The 12,480-nt window shown below is 41.5% G+C and overlaps 1 protein-coding gene and 1 long non-coding RNA gene across 6 annotated transcripts in view; one reads left to right on the top strand and one right to left on the bottom strand.

Annotated features, from left to right (window-relative positions):
- LOC125885153 (uncharacterized) overlaps positions 1-12,480 on the bottom strand; it is a 74,981-nt gene that overhangs the window by 13,489 nt on the left and 49,012 nt on the right. The window lies entirely within an intron of this gene.
- The window catches only part of LOC125885149 (SLIT and NTRK-like protein 5), a 123,984-nt gene that overhangs the window by 103,745 nt on the left and 7,759 nt on the right, over positions 1-12,480 (top strand). The window contains exons 2-3 of one of the 5 annotated variants that reach the window (XM_049570636.1): positions 3,125-3,259; positions 11,042-11,150. The gene's annotated coding sequence lies outside the window, so the exon portion shown is untranslated. Of the gene's footprint in view, positions 1-3,124; positions 3,260-10,354; positions 11,151-11,329; positions 11,534-11,863; positions 12,168-12,457; positions 12,477-12,480 lie in introns of those variants that run through there. The other 4 variants (XM_049570635.1, XM_049570638.1, XM_049570637.1 and 1 more) reach the window with 4 other exon arrangements.

The raw sequence follows: 12,480 nt of genomic DNA, 5'->3' as shown, positions 1-12,480 counted from the left end.
TGTCTCTGTAAAAAACAACTGCTTTTCATGCCATTTTTCCTGAAAGAAGCATTGATGTTTCCATTACAACAACAGCTTTTCATGCCACTATTCCTCCAAAAATAAGCAGCAATGTCTCTGTAAAAAAACAACTGCTTTTCATGCCATTATCCTTGGAAGGAACAGCAGTGATGTTTCTATAACAAACAACCACTTTTCATGCCACTATTCTAGCAAGAAAAGCAGTGATATCTTGGTAAAACAGCTACTTTTCATGCCACTATCCCTGGAAGGAGAAGCAGTGATGTTTCTATCACAACAACAACTTTTCATGCCACTATTCCTGTTAGAAAAGCAGCAACATCTTTGTAAAAAACAGCTGCTTTTCATGTCACTATCCCTGGAAGGAAAAGCAGCAGTATCTTGGTAAAAAACAAACAAACTGCTTTTCAAGCCATTACACCTGGATGGAAAAGCAGCGGTATCTCTAACACCCACATTTGATGCACAATTTTGGTCATGACTTTCAGGCAACTGGGCAGGTTTATCAGCTTTCTCACAAGAGTTAAAGTGGAAAATTTACACGACTCTCATATGTCTGTATGCTACTATGAAGCTAGTGCCAGCAGACCATTAGCATAGCATGAAGACTGGAGGCAGGGGGAAACAGCAAGCCTGTTTTTTTCCTGTTTACAACCTTTCATAATGTCAGGTGCAAGAAAATCTATCATGATGAGTTTAAACAGTTCAGGTAGACACATTTAAATAGCACCTAGACGCACGGATATGTTTCATCAACTTCGCAGCAGTGGTTTAAAAAAAAAATAAAAAAAGCCCAGCTCTCTTTGAATTTATGTACATTCATGATTTGTACTTCCTATCGAGCCACAATCTGAAAATATTTTCTGCCTACTTTTCATTGCCAGGTTGCATTCTCAGCTTCATAGAGAACATTCTCACTGCACGGCATGATATCCTCGCTTCTGTGATTCAAATTCAATCCATATCCTAACCATTTACTTGGTGGTATTTCCCCTCTCGGCTCATTTGTCATTGCAACAACTTATAAATGACCCAGTCCCCAGTAGTTTACTAGACTGAACACGGCTGTGCAATCAGTGCTGTGGTGTTTATAGTTAAATCCAAGCTCCTTTATACAGATCGTGTTCCTTGTGTTCACCCTGAGAGAGCGGAGCTAAATAATGAGCCATCCTAAAAGCACTGACATAGATTTGGCTTGCTAATGATTGATTTCATGACAGAATGATTAACTGAAAGATTGGTCAGTTAAACTTGCAAAAGCACACTTTGTTGCCTGTGCACGGAGCCCTAAAGTGCACTCATAACCTTAAAAGCCTTCATGCTCGCTGACTACAGTCAAATGAATGGACTTGACTTGGTTATGGTTCAGTGCTTTTGTTCCTCTGCACAGGGAGCTAATAAGTCAATCCCATCCACTCCCTGATACAGTGAGGATGCACTTATCGCATCGTCAGCAGCTCGAATCATTAAAGCCCCTGGTTAAGTTTGCATGTTACCGATTCAACATTTTTAAATTACCTCGCTCGAGCCAAGTCATGGTGAAAAACAAAGAGAAGGGCTCCCTGTGCAGACCCTCGTCCTGCTTTGACCATCAATCATGGCTGTCACAGAGCAGCTGTGCGCTCACTCTTTGGTGGGAACTCGCACCAGAGCTCTACATCATCCGGAGCTGTGATGAATGCACGAGCTTTAGCGCTGGTGCTTTTGATTAGAGGCCGTGCCACTGACAGGTAGCATCATGGCGAAAGGAAAAGAAACAGACATCAGGTGTCATGATTGGGTCGATGCAAAAAAGTCATACATAGAAAAAATATCCCATTTGGAATGTTATCAGGCCAATAAATGGCTGTTGTTAGTTGCTATCACTGCTATCCTATGATTTTTATCAAACATTTCAGCACATGAGTAATGTTGAAATGGGAATGAAACGTTTGTTAACGCTACCTTTTCCATTCCCAAGTAACACAGACAGGTCTCCTACATGAAAAGCCTTTGTTTGTTTGACCCATCCATCTACCCTGACCTCCTCCCTACGGAGACTCTCCTTACAACGCCACCCGATGCCCTTCTTTGGTCTTGTCATAATTACTACAGCCACTAGGAGGTTGCAGTAAATGTAAAAATAGGAGGTATAGTAGGGCCATACCACCTTAAATTTATGCTACCAATGACAACTGATAACAGCTATTCAGTCCCTCCAGAAATTCGCGATCTTGTGATAATTAACGCAACTTCAACGAAAGTCCACAATATTTGCAGCGGCTTTCAATTTTTTAAAAGTCCAGCAATATTTCCGCATTTTACGGCAGACCAGAAGTTTGAAACATCAATGGCTAATGGCATCGCAGTATGGAGATACGCTCTGTACTGACATAAGAATTTGCACCGTTTAATTGCATACAATATGTGTTTAATGTATTAAAATGTTATGTTTACAGAAGATGTAACATTATTGGAGTCCATGTTTTGAAACTGATTAAAAAAACTGAAGAAATAAAAAACATTTGCAGCTATTTTTGTAATAGTCAGTATGATTATTATAGCAAGTGACTTATTTTTTTGGAGGAAGCAGTTTTAGAAAATCACATTTTTTTTTCTCCTTTTGTCATTAGCCCCAATTTTTGTCATCAGACGCATTTTTTGTCATTTGCCGCAATTTCCCGCAAAACATCACATAAAAATACAGCATTTTTTATCGCAATTTTTGACAAAATTGGCCGCAAATTCAAGGTTTTTTTGCCGCGAGATCCTGGAGAGACTGGCTATTTAATGGGCTTGAAGCAGGTGAAATTATAAATTATTCTGTTATTTTGTATAATAAGGTCCTTCTTCTATTGTGTTACAGAATAAATGTTGCGTGGTTTAATGAAATATTAGAATTTTTTTTTTTTATAAAAACACGTTAACGTCTTACTACCTTGCCTTATATATCAATGAAAGAAACTAAGGTCTTGTATTGGAATGGTGTGCATTTCCTCCTCCCATGGGTGTACGTTCAGTTAAACATTTATTGACGATATAGTAAAAGATGTACAGATTAGGCTAATAAATAACATCTTATTCTGTCAGGATTTAATAAACACTGATGTCACATCCTGTTTAGGCTCACAAGGCCGAGTAGGCGAAGCTGCAGCTGGGGCAGCCACGTGACCAGCATGCCATCCCTACACATCAGTCCATGATCAGCCCCCTTCGCCCCTTGGTCTGGAGGTGTAAGCCCTGAATAAAGAAAAAAAAGGTAACTATAGGGTATAAAAAGAGAAGAGGTTAAAGTTAGACTTAGAGGTTAGGGGTTGGGTTACATCTTGTTACTTATAAGGTGACTCATGTCCTCATGTATAATAAATTGCAAAGGATTCAGTTAACTGTGGCATTGGTGGGTTCGTCTTTACTGGGGGTGGATGCAGTTTGTAGGGGCATGCTATGTAAGATCCAAACGAAATGTGGCTGCAGCTATACATGTCTGCTGGAAGCTGTTCCACAAACTGCAGCTGCCACCTTTTACAAGCCCTTTCCAGACGATGTCTAAACGTCCAAGACAACTATCTTCTTGTCTGTTTTGCTAAGAAAATAACAGCTTCTCATATTGGTTGGTTTGTTATGGTGAATGTACTTAGTTCCATCTCGAATTACCTTAGATAAAGTGCTGGTTCTGCTGCCATGAATGTAAAGTGTAACAGCATGAGGCTTTTATCAAATCTGATCGGGTTCAAGGACTGTCTATATAATCACTCACTATCATTTACCAGTAAGCAGCGAAGCGTTCTAAGCCACAGATTATTGTTAATGTAGTTGTCAAAATAAAATACAGCTAATACATGTGTTGCTTTTATGATAGTTGCATTTAATGTGGCACTGCGAGGACCAAATCAATTTAGTGGCATGAGTGGTGGAGTGACACCAGCACGAACGCTTTCACTCTCCCATCCCATCCGTCCTTGGTTGTCTCATTAGCCTTCATTCCATTACAGGGCCAAATGGTGCTTCCAGGGTTTAGTCATTGTTTATGTAAAGCAATTTCTCACAGAAAAATGTTCTGTAATTCTTCACCGCATCTTGTTATCAACAGGGAAGATGTGCCAGTTGGATTGTACTGTCCAACTCAAAATTGTTTTCTAATTCCACATTATCAGTGTTCTGAATGGATCCTGGCCCCGGAAGACCTGTTCTAGACCTGCCGGGTTATGACGGAAATTGCTAGCAGCATCAATTGGCCTCGGGACACACCAGCCAGATGAGACCTCACAAGTTAATCATGGCACAATGCATGTCAGGCTCTCTGCTGACAAAAGAATTTGCTTTCTATTATAGCAAAAATTCAATACACCTCCTGCATTATAAAAAAATCTACAATTTAGAAACAATGTTGAGAAAGGTAGTTGAGGCCTTTCATAATGCTGTCATATTTATTTATTTTTTGAAAGAATTAAAACAAATAAAATCAAGCATCCAGGTGCTGTACAAAACTAGAATTATCTCTTTGTGGTTGTGTGATCCACCAAACCCATCAAATTGAACTTAAAATTTACATTCATGTCTGTGAATGAATTCATCCTTAAGTCCAAGTGAATGATTGTGCCAAACTTGGGAAAAAAATCCAAAGAAAAACCTCTAGAGATACCACAGTCACAAAATGAGATATATGTAAGGTCACACTGACCTTGACCTGTGACCACCAAATTCTAATTAGGTCATCCTTGACTCAAAGTAGATATTTGTGCCGAATTTGAGGAAATTCTCTCAAAGTGCTCTTGAGATATCAAATTCACAAGAGTGAGACAAGGTCACAGTAACCTTGACCTTTAACCACCGAATTCTAATCAGTTAATCCTTGAGACTGAGTGAACATTTGTGCCAATTTGAAAAAATTCCCTTAAGGCGTTCTTGAGATATCACATTCACGAAAACAAGACAAATCACAGTGACCTTTACCTTTGACCTATGACCACCCAAAACTAATCAGTTCATCCACGAGTCAAGGTGGAAATTTGTGCCAAATGTAAAGAGATACTCTCAAGGTGCTCTTGAGATATCTCATTCACAAGAGTGAAACAGACGCAAGGTCACAGTCACCTTGACTGTTAACCACCAGATTCTCATCAGATAATCCTGGAGTCCAAGTGAAAATTGGTGCCAATTAAGAAAAATAAATTCATTTAAGGTGTTCTTGAGATACTGCATTTATGAGTACGAGACAGATAAGGTCACGGTGACCTTGACGTTTGACCTACGTGCACCAAAAATCAGTTAATACTTTGAAGAAATTCCCTAAAGACATTCTTGAAATATCGCCTTCATGAGAATGAGATGATTGTGTGTCGGGACTGGAAACATAATGCCTATAAAAATGAAGAACACAAAATTTTCTAATTTTGCACCCACCATGTTCTTTTGTTGTTAATTATTATTATTTATTAATTAAGTTTTCTTGTTTTTGTTTGTAATAAATACAATAAACAAAAGATAATTTCTTGCACAGGGCACTGGATGTGCTGTGTTCAGCACTGCATAATGCCACTCCTGGTCATTGAAAATCAGCTCCTAAATCTAAAATCGGATTATGTTGTTGAGTTTTTTGTTCCACCTGACCTTACATGGATAAAGGTCCAGTAAAAGCAAGCATGCGTGCTGGGTGCACATTCATCCAGTCAGCGGCACACTAAGGCCCACACTGAACTCTATTCATCAAGCACAACTGTAAAATTCAATGTAATTTCTGAAAGATTTGTTCTAAATATACCATTGTCAAATAAATTACAAAAACAAGCAACGGTGCGGTGCTGTATTGTATTTCCCCACTGAGATGTTTTCTTTTTAGACACATTTCATTATTTCCCCTGCCCACTGCTTTTGGCTCGCAGCCTGCCTACCAGAAGGCTTTTTCCTTTGATAACACAGACAACACAACTCCCAACTTGGACAAGAATGCCATCACAACTAATTTCACGTCGGCATATTAAGACTGAATTGGCTGTGTGTTCATGAAAGTTCACGTTCATAGTGTACCGCCCTGCTTTGAATAGCACATTATACTATTCAGTGTCAAACAAGAACAAAAAGTTCATTCTTGATTCCTGAGTAGCATATTATGTGAAGATGGAGCTCGCTCTAATTGCACTACCTGGGACTAAACCTTTGTTCTGATTCATAATGCTTGTCTGGCACAGTCACACCAGCCGTTGCCACGCCAACGCTACCAAACCGTGCCAATGTGCCAGTAAAGTTGTGCCAAATTCAACATGAAATAAAACTAAAATGCATTAAAAACTGAATAGATTTCAACTATTTGATCTGAGCTACAGTACAGTATGCTTTGCATTACTTAACAGCGATTATGCTAATGGTGATGGTTTGGTTCATGCAAAAGATACATGACACTCACCATAGCGTGAAGTTTCATTTGCATTTAATTACTTAATCATTTGTACCAGATCTGATTATAATATTATGTGTTTTATGCAGCTGATCTATGATAATAGCTTTCATGTTTGCAGGAACCCATTAGCCTTTGTGAGGAAGAGATTCCTATTCATGCACACACAGCGACACATGGAAACAATCCCAGACATGCACGCACAGCAGAAAGTTTTACACAAGTTATATCTATAAAACTTGCTCAAACACACTCACAGCCGTCATTATCCAGGCGTTACTTTATCAAGGGTATCTACCTCTCCCATCAGCAGTACACAAAGTCATTTAAGGCAAAAAATGATCCAGGACAGCTCCTCGCCTCTCTTTGATGCCACGATGCCTCTCAGGGGAGCCAGCCACAGTCCCTTCCAGAGGGAGGGAGCTGCATTCCATCTCTGTATTCCAGCCGGAGTTCCACAGATACCGATTTGTCCATCCCCACAGGATAGACCACTGTTAATACGATTACAGAGCTAGAGACTTTAAGATAATTCATTGCATCTCCACGGCTAATTTGGGAAAGGCGGCATGGATGCCACATCCGCTTATTGTCGCTCCCCGTATGCTAAAGAGAGCATACGAGTTGACTTATTACCACACAATACTGACTAAGTGGGAAATCTCTTTGGACATGGCGGCCCACCATATGCTAGATTTAATTCGATTTTCTGTTCAGGCTTTAGTTAAGTGCTTCTAAAGTTTCTTGTCCCGCAGCTAGAGGGTAAGAGGGCAGCTGTGGCTTTGACTTGATTTGCTCTTTCAACAAGGGGCAAATAAGCCACGATTTGGTAAAATGCAGAGCGCTTACAGCAACATGGCAGCATTAGCAGGCTGGAGTATTTGGTGCAAAACTGGATTAAGCCTAATCCTACAGTACATTCATTTCTTTCAATGCAGATCTCTTGTAAATTTGTGTTTTCTGGGACTATAGGCTTAATCCGTGTATTTGGAAGCGTCCATAAAGACATGCGAGGTGTGCGAATGAATGTTCGCTTGACCTTATTTGTTTGATTTAATACCCACTCCGCTGAGTTGAAGATGGGTTAAAGGTGATCGGGAGGAGGAATTATGAGCTGAAACAGACCATGCCTGTCAAATCAGAGGATATAAATGAAAAGATTATTGTATTTGGGTAAATCACGTTGTTAAAGCAGGTATTCAGGTTGTTCGACACTAAGAGCAGTGGCAGCTTTTCGTATAGGGCGCCATTTGTTTTTGTAAGTATAAAAACATTAATGATCCCAAGATCTAATGGTAACGGTTAGCCTGTGATAGGGTTCACCCAGGGGTGTAAATATAGACAATGCAGGCAGTGTGTTTGGGGCCCGTGGGGTGGAGGGGCCTGTAGAGAGAGCAGGTCATTGTTTTCTTTTCTTTCATTTTTTTAAGTATACAAAAAATATGCTTATTCTATGAAAACTATACAAACTATAAACAAATTATTTAAATAGAATATTTATTTAAATGCAAAGATGGGGTAAGGGCATGAATCCATAGCATGCTTTTCTCAAACAGCCTCTCTTTTCAGTAGTTTCCAATAAAGAGAGAGTGTATATGGCCGGCTAGAGAAAATCTTTTTCCATAGCGCTCCGCCTGAAAATCTCTGAACTTTTCAGAAATGTACCGGTGACATCACGGCTTAGCTAGGCCACTGTCTACTGTCACAACAAAGACAGAAAAGCTCATTGTTTGGGCGCAGATTGGCCGGCAGATGGTGGATATTGCGGGTGAGTGTTGTGCTTTTATCAGCGTTCGCTTTGTAATCTTGAAGTTGACTGTGTAGTCAACCCTATGTTCGAATGGCATTGTGTTAGCTACCTAGCTAATGTCAGTGTCAAGATATTGTCGTCATTGAAACATACCCATATGGACAAAGTGCAACGTACAAAGAGCTCTCAAGTGCCCTGACATCACCTTTCTGCTTTCGAAAAACACTATAAAGACACAGTCCCTAATGTGGGTGTTGATGTTGTCAAACGTGAAATCTCTTTTTAATCATGTGACAAGACAATCTAACATATGGTAGCCAGTTTAGGTGTGCATGTGCTTCATTGCTAGTAACTAGCACGCATTCAGCCTGTCACAAAAGCATGCACCGGGGCCTATCATGACTACCTTACACCACTGAGTTCGCATTAATGTGTTCATTAGTGAGTGATCGTCACAGTCGCCACATGCCAGAGCAGGGGCCCTCAATGTTTTTCAGGCCAAGGACCTCTTAGCTCAGAGAGAGACAGAACAGGGACCCCCTATTAAAAAACTGTTCAAAAGAATGTCCATACACTTGGAACTGGCCAATGTGTTTCAGTAGTATGTAAATGAGAGCTGAGTGGGTCTTTCTGTTGTTATGGAAAAGTGTTGCAGAGAGATTTAGCATTTGCTAGCTCACATGATTGCACAAGAATTCAAGGGTTACAATTAGCCAATTATCAGTGTTGTGTCAATTAAATGTAAATTTGTATCTTATTAAATTATGTTAATGTGCATTTACGGGAATATCTTAATTAAAAAAAATGAAGCTTACATTAAAAGCAAAATTAAATCATCAAACAATAATTTGGCGGCCGACCTGCAGAAACTTTGAGTACCCCCTTGAACCCCCTGTTGAAGGACTGGGTGCTAGAGCAGTGATGTGGAGAGCATTCGTCTTTTGCGCATTAGTCTTTTGTTTGTTCTTCGTTATTATTGTTTTTCCACTATGATTTCCCATGTCTTCGTGTTTTTGTTTGTAGAGACCAGTCTCACTCCAAGGTCATCGAATTCTGGCACTCGGGCAGTGACTTGCGGCGTCAGAAACCAACAAAAAAAGGCATCCTTTAACTTCAGCATGATACGCTACCTGTTGCTGTAATAGTTTAACGGCGCCTGGGGGTGTCAGGGGGAACACGGCGGGACAAGGACGAAAGTTAAGGAGGCGAAAGTCCAACTGGGGCGATGGATGGGTCCACCAAACACCGACTTTCACCTGAGAGACTGGTGTTTGTGTCCCAATGTTGCCTAATCCCAACCAAGTGTGTTTGTTGTTCAAGGAAAAAAAAAACACATCAATTTGCAGTGTTATACCTATGTAGACTGTATGTAGACGTTAAATTTGATGTGAAAATGGAAGTTTATCTTGAAAGAAGACTTGAAACAGTGTCCCTGAACGTCAACAACCAATGCACCCAGGGTACCTTGAACGTTGTATGTAGACATAGAAATTCCATGACCAAATGTCTATATGTGATGATGTCAGAGTGACAGTGTGTTGGTTGATAATAAATACCATAAATGTAAAAGATAATGATATATATTGGGAGGTGGGGGGGTTTGCTTAGTGCTTGGGGCGCTGAATGTACTTCGTCCGGCCCTGACTAAGAGGATGTGAACAATACGTTGCTAATAAGTCAGTGTATTCCAGCAGTGGCGAGCCTCCTGCAATCATTTGAAGGCTGTCTCAAGGAATATCTGTCCAGACTGAATAATGAGGAGCCATGATGAATCCAGGATGAGTGTCAGGCCAATATACAGCCACTCTCTCTCAGAGGAAATCAAAGGCTTGTTGAGAAGAATTCTAAAGTATTATAATAATAAAAGAAAAGCTCCACATGTCCAGTTGTGACTCTCAAAGGCATGGAAATAAGATTCCCAGCTTGGTAGAGGGAGGAAAAAAAAAAAAATCTAAAGCTGTGAGTGACAAATCAAATGGTTGTTGCTGTTGAATTGAAATACACTGAATTACAAAGTGGAGGCTGAAAATGCAAGCCTGCCAAGCTGCCTTTTTCATCATTGTGCTGCCCTCTACGGGTCTTCTAGCCTCCCTCTTCCCTGTCTCCCCCCCTCCTCTTATCACTCCCTCCCTCCACCCCACCTCCTCCACATTACCATACCCCCTTAAAGAGTATTGCGCGCATTAAATTGCTTTTCATTTCCGCGCTGTGACAGTCCTGCGATTGGGGGATTTATGCATTTTTACGAGTGATTTCGGCTGTCATACTATGGTAATTGTTTCATAATACGTCCATCGCTGTAGGGGATGCGCTGGTTTGCACCAACCAAGATCAAGTTCCACTAGTTGAAGACGTTGGTGGGAAGATAAAGCTGGTGTAGGATATCTTCTGAGCAATGCAGGACTGGAGCAAAAACAGTGGGGATCGGATTCTTGCATCCAAGGCTGGAGGAACATATCCGCTGATCTCCGGTCGATTCCAACGGGCTGGCAATTGAAATAAAGAGACCTTGGGCAGATCTATACATAAACTGGTACAAGCCGCACCACTGGCAGCAGACAAGGGGATTCGTGCCTCTCTCCTCCGCTTCGCCAGTGCGCATGGATGAAAGTCACAGTTAAAATGCATGCGGCAAGTCGCGTCTGATGTGGGATTACGGAGTTTTTATTCGCCCTCTTTTCTTAATCATGTCCGAACTTTGGTTTTGGCTCTTTTTCCGAGATGATGCTCATTTGTGGAAGAATACAGGAGCCCGTTTTGCCGCGCGGGCTGTCACATTATTGGCCTGAATGAGACTGTATATGTGCTCTTTCGATGCCTGGTTTATGGAGCTAAACACCGAGGAGACTTGACTTTAAGTATTTTTTTTTTTCTTGCTTTTTTTTTTTTTTTGACAGCCGACGGAAGGGCGGGCGGTGAAATCCATGTTTTCACTGAGGTTGGAGGAAAAAGACGGGGCACAGCCGTGATTTTCGGGATGCTTTGGCGTTTACCGGGATCAGCACGGTAAGAGGACAATGATTTTTTATCCCCCCCCCCCTCTCTCTTCTCTCCCCTTCTCTTTTCCCTCTCTGTGCTGCTGAGCTGAGGCGTTTTATGCTTTAACATTTTTTTTTTTTTAGGGAGGAGGGGGGGGATCTGTCCGTGGTGCTGAAATCTGTTTCAGTTGCATTGCTGAAGTTGATCCGGATTTAAGATGCTGTTAAGGAAGGTGTCTGCGGCTGCTGTGGCAACAACAAGCCCGCATTTTTTTTGATGCTCGCATGTATCATGACAGTTTTTATTCCAAATTACAGCACTGCCTCTGCACAGGCAGACCCGGCGATAGGCGCACTGGCTTGCAAGTTATCTATATATCCAAAGGCGATGGGGGGATTCTTGGCGCTATGGTAATGAACTCAACACTGGCATGGAAGTGGATGCATGTTCTTGTGTGTCGCATATTTAAGAAGAGGGAGATTCGGGTGCCGATGTGTAGGCTTTTGTGTTCTTTCAAGGAGCGCACGCAGACCGAGCGTGTGTGTGTGTGTGTGTGTGTGTGTGTGTGCGCGCGCACGCGTCTGTGGCGGAGAGAGGGGGAGCGAAAGAGGCAGAGAGGGAGATCTGTAACCTTCTATATAGCAGATGCCATACAGAATACTTGATTATAGAATTATTTACTCCCCCCCCCCGATCAAATTTTGGATCAGAGATCCGCCATAAGATCAGCAACACTTGCTTGTTTGCCTTTGATCAACTCCTCTCGGTTCTTTTTTTTCGCCCGTGGGCAGAAGAAGGGCTGCGACTGTCGCCTTGTAGGCTGATATTCACATTTTCTATCGCAGGCCGGATTGTAAGATGAACACCGACTGCTTTTTCTCGCAGCCGATTCCTTTATAAGAGCGGGTGTTTTCTGTTATTTTCATACCCCGGATCGTTTTAATCACAAGCGGATAAATAGCCCGTCCTCATGTTGTTTGGACGGAGGTGGAGAGAAGGGATCCGACAGTTTCCCCACTGTTACCAAGTCGTCGGGTATGCGGGGTGAGTGAGAAATCTTAATGTAGGAGATAGGAGTTGCATCTAGGAGATTTGAATGTTGTTGGAGAGATTGGATCATGAAAAAAAAAAGGTGCATCATCCGTCACGCAAAACCATGCGATATTCCGACAGCGAGGGGTTTTTTTCCTGTGTGGATATTCTCAAGGGATTGAATTAGTAAATGACCAAATCTATCAGTCTGCACACGGTGGATGGCGAAGGTTTTTTTTTTTTTTTCCTCTCCCTCTCCCTACCAAGATGGATTGGAATTCAGGCGAGCTATCAAAAATGCGCAGTGGCCATCCACCGCGGGTAC

This window comes from Epinephelus fuscoguttatus, linkage group LG24 (genome assembly GCF_011397635.1).
Source record: "Epinephelus fuscoguttatus linkage group LG24, E.fuscoguttatus.final_Chr_v1".
Classification (NCBI taxonomy): Eukaryota; Metazoa; Chordata; class Actinopteri; order Perciformes; family Serranidae; genus Epinephelus; species Epinephelus fuscoguttatus.
The sequence above is the reverse complement of the archived record's forward strand: the minus strand, read 5'-3'. Positions and strand labels throughout refer to the sequence as shown.